The sequence below is a fragment of the Fulmarus glacialis genome, unplaced genomic scaffold (genome assembly GCF_000690835.1).
Source record: "Fulmarus glacialis isolate BGI_N327 unplaced genomic scaffold, ASM69083v1 scaffold16526, whole genome shotgun sequence".
Taxonomy (NCBI): domain Eukaryota; kingdom Metazoa; phylum Chordata; class Aves; order Procellariiformes; family Procellariidae; genus Fulmarus; species Fulmarus glacialis.
In genome coordinates, this window is record NW_009220206.1 from 10,188 (window position 1) to 17,397 (window position 7,210).

A 7,210-nucleotide genomic window follows, 5' to 3' on the forward strand; every position below is an offset into this window, starting at 1 on the left:
TTTCTGGCAAGGGTAAAATAGAAGCTCTGTTGGGAGCAACTCAGCAAGGGATGTTTCAGGGCCAGCAAATTCCAGTGTCGCTGCCCAGTGGGACCGAGGAGTCTATCACAGGACTACACTGGCAGCTCATCTGGAGAGGGAGTGCGTGGCATGCATACCAAGAGCTGGACAGGAAGCCTTTTTCTGCCCCCCTCTTGCCTTCCTGCAGTAAATGGGAGGACGTTTGCTCTGGGATTCGGGGAAATACCTCAAGTGTAACTCCTCCTTCCTGACTAGAGTCCCACGTAAAAGTGCAGCAAATAATATATATATTATATATACATATGTATAAAAAAATGTATGCACACAAATGTGGACATATAAATATATATGGATTGCACCATCTTTGGGATTACTCCAACGTAGCAATCTCTAGCGCGTCTGTGTTTCAGCAGTAATGGCTCAGGCTCTCGGCTGCCCCCTTTCACAAGAGTGTCTTTTTGCCCTTGTAAAGCTGCCTTTGGAAACTATCATTAGCTCTCTTACAGCTGCCATGCATATAATAAAAGGGAAGCTTATAGGTGTGCCTGACCCTCAAGGGACTCAGGGCACCCGTGGGGTCCGATTGGATCTCTAGCACTCGGTTTCAGACCCACTAACGTGGTGGAAGCTTTGTGATTATCTATTGTGGTATGTCTTTTTGCCCTTGTAAAGCTGCCTTTGGAAACTATCATTAGCTCTCTTACAGCTGCCATGCATATAATAAAAGGGAAGCTTATAGGTGTGCCTGACCCTCAAGGGACTCAGGGCACCCGTGGGGTCCGATTGGATCTCTAGCACTCGGTTTCAGACCCACTAACGTGGTGGAAGCTTTGTGATTATCTATTGTGGTATGCCGAGGTTTTTTTTTTAGTCTATGCCTGTATATACTTTAGCCTACCACCCTAATTTAACTGGAGGATGAATCATGCTTGTTCATCTCAATAGCAATGAAATCATGTCGGTAATTGTGTTAGCTTCCACAGATGCTTTTCTGAAGTGCCCAGAGGGAGGGGAGGTGGGACTGCTGGCGCTTCAAACCATCAGAGAGGCCTTGGATCCCAGGTAATGCCAGGTCCTTTGCCATTAGAGAAGTCAACGCCTTGGGCACTGCTTCGTCTCCGGAGCGGCAGCCCGGGGAGCGCCAGGAGGGGACTGATGTTCTGATGTGGTCTGGGGAACCGGCTTCCAGAGAGACCCTGCCAGCAGGAAGGGGTCAGGCAGATGGGGAGCCAGCAGCACCGGGTTGCAGCCTATCTCCACCAAAGAACCCATGGTGCTGCTTTAACCTGGGCAGATGGCATGCAGAAACTTGTCCTTATGCTTGAAGGGCTGCTTGACTTTAAGATTAAAATGTAATAACAGAGTGCTTCTGGATACAAGTGCTTGCCAATCAGAGTTTAGTCTGAAGGCCAAGCAACAGGGCAAGAATGTATTTTAAAGCTTAGTCAGACTTATCCCTGTGAGTGCGTAAGACTGATACAGAGTGCTTTTGGACATACTGAAGAGCACAGATGCAGGTGGGTATGAGAATCTCCCTCTGTCTTGCACAAATTCAAACACCCATGACCTTGCCCTCCAGAGTGGTCCTTGGCCATGTGCTCTGGTGTGAGTTTTCAGAGAGGTTCAGCCGTGCCTTCTGGCATTGTATCTGACCCCGGACGCGAGTCCATATTGCATCACTCTATTATCACCCTGGTGTCTGCAAGAGAGGTGGAGCCTGCTTGAGAGGCTGCGTGGCCATAATCCATCATGCCTTTATCCTAACACACGGGTGCAGAGCATTTCAAAAGGTTTGTGCTCTGCGTGCCAATGTGGGTGGGTTAAGTGAAGCAGAGAAAAGCCATGAGGCTCTGTTATATTCTGCCATGTTTCTCCTCTGCATCCCTCTGCGGAGTCTGCAGGATGTGCTGTGGTGGGATGAGCCGTAAAATCCCCAGGAATGGTGCTGGGCTTCTGGCTGGAGAACTGCTCAGGTACTGAGATGCCTGTGAGATCACCCTTCCCCACGAGCCTCCTTGTCTCCCACGGCTGCACAAAGCAGCTGGCAAGGACAGGCGGCTGTCTCCTGTTGTATGGCCTAGCAATGAGTGTTAATTTTCAGTGGAGTTTCACTCGCTCATACCACTTATCCTGGGTCTGAGGTGGATTCTTGTATCGTTATGTCACATTTCTGCTTTTGCTTCGTTTCTGAGAAATGCAGAAGTTCAGTCTGGAGCTGTTGTGGCTGTATTTACAGTCCCTAAACACTTCAGCATGGACAGCTTTTGAAAACAACTTCTGGTTGTTAGGACAGTGCAGAAGGACACCTTGCAATGTTTCATTCGTACTTTCTGGTAGTTATGAATTGCAAATACCTGGAGAGATCTTCCCTTCATTTCTGTCCTGCTACATTGCACTGCAAGTTGCAGTACGCCTGCCATAGTCGAGGTGTCTGCATGCATGCTGGTGGTCTGAAGGGTTTGCACCTCAGAAGTTGATTGGAAACTAGAAGGAACGTTTTCTTTACCCAAGAGAACGTTTTTCAAGAAAACAAGGAGTTGAAGTTATGTTTTGCCGTCCCTGCGCTGTTATTTCGACATTACTTCATGCAGTGCCTGGAAGGAGAGAGCGCATGGACTAAATCCCACAGGGTTTAGGGATTGCGTTGTGAAGCTGTGGGCGCATAAAGCAACGCTTTCCGTCTCAGCATGTCAGCCCCACGTGGTGGTGTAAGTGGCTACACGCTGGTTATATGCTGTATAACAGCGCTGAGTCTTACCTCTGGTTTTCGCTTGGTTCTGCGCCCAGGAGGGTGCCCTCTGTAAGCTCCAGGTATCCTGATTTTCCCCTTTAAAGTACAACAGGAGTTGAACTAGAGGAAGCCTCCGAGGCTGGAAGGGAACAGCAGCTCGTCCTCTTATTTGGTAGCAAAACTCAGGATTTCAAACTGGTTTTCTCCAGCTCGGTGCAGCTCGATCTTTTTCTTATCTCTGCTTTGTGGCTCTCTTTTTCAAAGGCCAGTAACCTGGTTTTTCATTTGTGATTTCAATATTTCCCCCTACCCTAAGGATGTGGTAGCAACTAAGCAAATAGCAGCAGGCTCAGCCTGGGTTTTTATGTCTTAGCTCTGGTAGAATATATTGCAGGTGTCATCTTTAGCCTGTATTTACTGCTGCCTCCTGACACTCAGCTTTACCACTGCTTAGGAAATTTGCTTAACTCTTCCTCGATACTGTGAGAATATGAGTTTCTGGTTATGAAAACTTACCTGACAATAAAAATAAATAATGGTTGGTTGTTATTAGAAAAATGTGGGAGATGTGAGCCATTTTCTGTGAAGGAATTTTTAAGCGAGTTCTCTACAACCCAAGACACACGGCATTGGAAATAGCCTTAGTATGAAATCTTGGGAACAAAACATGGAGGTCCCTAGTCCAAAGCCGGTGGGAATGGAATTGTGAAAATAATTATTTGCATTGAGTTTGGTAACTGAGTCTCCAAAATTTGGTGTGGAAAGAAAGATAGAAAATTGTTTCAGATTTTGTGGGCCCAAAATAATTTTTAGGGCTTTTTTAAGGCAACAATATTTTTTTTGCAACTCAAGAGAGTGTTGGTTTCAAGTAAAATAAAATATTTCAGTTTGGGTGTTATTAATGAATACAAAAGAAAATGAGAAGCTATATTAGCTTCACGTGAGTATTTAGGGCTTTACATAAAACTGAGACCTCCATCTGTTCTCCTCCTTATTTAATCAAATTATTGGTTTACATCTGGTGTCCGCTGTATTTGGAGCAAGTCCTCCAACTTGAAAAATTGTACCTCTTCAATAAGTATCTTACCAACTGTGCTATTCCGCAGGTTGTACGTCTTTCGTTCTCCTCTGTTGAAGTTGCTTCATGTTGCAAAAAATAATTACAATTTCACTGGAGCAGGAGTTGGAAACACGTATTGCTTTGGCTACCAGAGCAGGCAATAGAAACACATTTTTCTCCATCGTGATGGAGATTTCAGTATTTCTATGAAATAAAATTACTTCAGCAGAAGAGGTGGAGAAAAATCAAAATCTACTCCCTGCTTGCACAGGGGGTTTGAATGTACATTTGCTCAACCCAAAGGTGTTTCCAAAAGAGTGTCTAAATGGTCTTACATGCTGAAGACTTGAAAAAGTAAAATTTTCTCTTTCAGAAATGCCAAAATTATTAATTTAGCTAATTCCAGGTTTGGGGATTTTATTTTTAATTGTGTGTATATAATATATATATTTTTTTTTTAACATTTGGCTGGAGTATTACACTACTCGCACCTATGTTTGTGGCTAGCTCCCATTGCTCTGTACCTAAATCTTTCATGACTAAATGATTTGCATTGAGATGGGAACAGCAGGCTTTTATGAGCTTTAAACTGGACCTTTGGAATTACCAAACCTGGGAGAACCTCGAACCGAGGCATTGAAACTGGAAGCTAGTTTCTGTCACCACTACTCCTGCAAAGATGATCTTTACTACATGCACAGCCCTTACAACACAGGGTGGTGAAACCAAAAGAGGGAAAAAAACCCCAAACCTCATCCTTTCAAGTATAGTTTCTGCATCACGAGTGAGATATCTGAGCAGAGCAAGTGGCAGGGACGTGTATAACACCTATTCACTGGCAAAACTCCCTGGTGCAGGGAAATTGCATTTGACAGATGCTTCAGAAAAGGAATGGATCATCTGCAGTTGTAATTTTGGTTTTTTTTGCGAATGTTAAACTCAAGTGGCAGATGTATAAAGAACACCTCTTCCAGCGAGTGACGCTGAAGCAGCTCATTTTGTCATTTCTTCTGGGTCTAGACTAAACGGAGGCCGTTAAGCCAATGTGCCGCAGCTGCCTGCGAGGACAAAGGCTGCCTTTTTGAGTCGGGATGAAGCCTGTTTTCCAGTGGAGGTTTGCCAGTGAAAGGCAGAACCTCAGCAGGACCTTAGAAATGCAGCCCTCAGAAAACCTCTCTGCTGTTATTGCTTCATCGAACTGCTAAAAATATTGAATGGAAAATGCAAGTATTAAGGAAATGAGGTAGATTTGGGCTTTCTGAGTTGGATGACTTCCAGTTTCATCAGCTTCCCGGAATCCTTGCTGCAAAAATGAAGAGCTCCTTGTAAATCTCAGAAAATGTCAGTGTTTTTCCTCTCAAGTGGCTGTGCTGGTTCACGGGGTACGACGCGCAGGGAGAGCTGTCAACGTTGAACAGTGAGTACCGAGCTTACGACTGCTGGAATCGCTTGAGACAAATGCTCAAACACAAGACCAAACCATGACTTCCCCAGAGAATTATTCCTATGGGGCTGCCGGAGAGGAGCCACATGGCTGAGCCTGCCGCTGTGCTGGCTCACGAGACCTGCTCCAAGGGGGACGCGTGGGGCCATCTTCTGTGGCCTTGCCAAGTGAAGAGCATTGAGAAGTCTTGTTTGGACACAGGAGGTCCTCTTCGAAAATGATGTCCATGTAGCCAGAGCACCTGAGCAAGTGAGAGGAGATTAATGTCACGTTACAGGTTATGTGAAAATAGCAAAAGCAAATTTTGGATTTCACGTTGCTGGAAAGAAGTCAGGAGAAGCTGGTATCCCAACTGCAGGAGGAGGCAACAGGCGCTCTTAATGGGTTTAATGTGCAATGTAGAGAAGCGAAAGGGCTGGAAGTTTGCCTTGGGTGGTTAAAACTGTACTCGCTCAGCAAGAGGCAGATAGTTTAAATTTAATGGCTGTTACATATACAGAGGCTCTCTGGGAGGACGCAGCAAGCGCGGAGTGCTCTTGCACCTGCAGAAGCTCCTGCCATCTTGATGACGAGCATCATGCATTATACAGCTAGCAGGGATTTTGGGCTTTCTGCAGCATGTCATGTGGGGCAGAGGCTGAGAAGTGGCAGTGGCTGGTGATCTGGTCTGTAGAGCTGGCCCTGCCTCGTGGCTGTGTCTTGCCTCTGCTTCTCAGGCTCTCCATAAGGGACTGTAACCTGCTCACTCAATGTACTTCCGATATAAGAAAGTGTATTTTGAGGTATTCCCAAAGCATGCCAGGACATGGCGAATGTTTTGGGGAGTGAGGGGAGGTTTGGAAGGGGGATCTCTAAGCAGGTTCACCAAAATTCCCCTTCCAGTCGCACCTTTAGGGGCACCCCCCAACAGTCAGGCCTGCCCAGGACCGAAAAGGTATTTGCTTCATTTAAAACTGACCCAAGAATAAACTGCGTGTTTCAACCACGTCATTGCAGATTCCTGGAAACAAGGCCTGCCTTGATGCTTGGAGGGCTTCCCTGCTCTGCCAGGAACCACAGGGAAGAGCAACAGGAGCCTTGGCTGTAAACTGCTGCTGAAGGCGTAGTGTCATGGGCGAGCACGTACAATACCTCTCACTGTGCTCGCCTAAAGCCTTTCCAGGACAAGCCTTTGCCCACATGCCTTAGCAGCCATTTTTGGTCCTCAGAAGAGGAAAAATAAGTGTCTTCTGCTGAGCATCTCTCCCAGAGCAAACACTGCAGCATAAGACAGGCATGTCCTTGGCATCCAAATTTCACTGGCCACCGGATAACTGGTGGGCCTGCTGGGAAGGGCAGCATCATTGCAGAGGGCTTTTTGCTGGCTTGTGTTGCCATGCCTTGTTAAAGTTGAAGAGAGCGGATGTATGATCTTGGGATTAAGACCCGGAGCTGGAATTCAGGAAGCTGGTGTTCAGTCTTGGCTCTGGGGGACACGGGCAAATTTCTTAACCTCTACTCCTCGCTTTCCCATCCATTCAAAAGAGGCTAACAATACTTTTTCTTATCTCTTTAGGACAGAATGTGGCTCTGATTGCCTAGAACAGTGCGTCATTGATCTTTCCACTGCAACAGTGAAGTTGAGGGAGAGCTCTCTCAAGCTCCAGAGAGGCTTCTGGTGGTAGTGTGGGCTGTAGAAATACCAATGCACAACAGAACAATTGACCACCTGATTTTCACTTTAAGATTGTAGATGGAGGATGAACAGGATCAAGCTGGATTCAGATTTCAGCTCACCCATAGGTGTTCATATTGATATGGAGATGCCATTACCTATGTTACCACCCTCCCTATTGCTCCCCCTTCCCAGGGAAATAGATGTCCAACCAGAGGGCAAAATGGATTAAGTTCCAGCATGGATTTCATGGGGCCTTGAGACCCTCAAATGTATTTAGTTATTTGATCCTTATCTGGG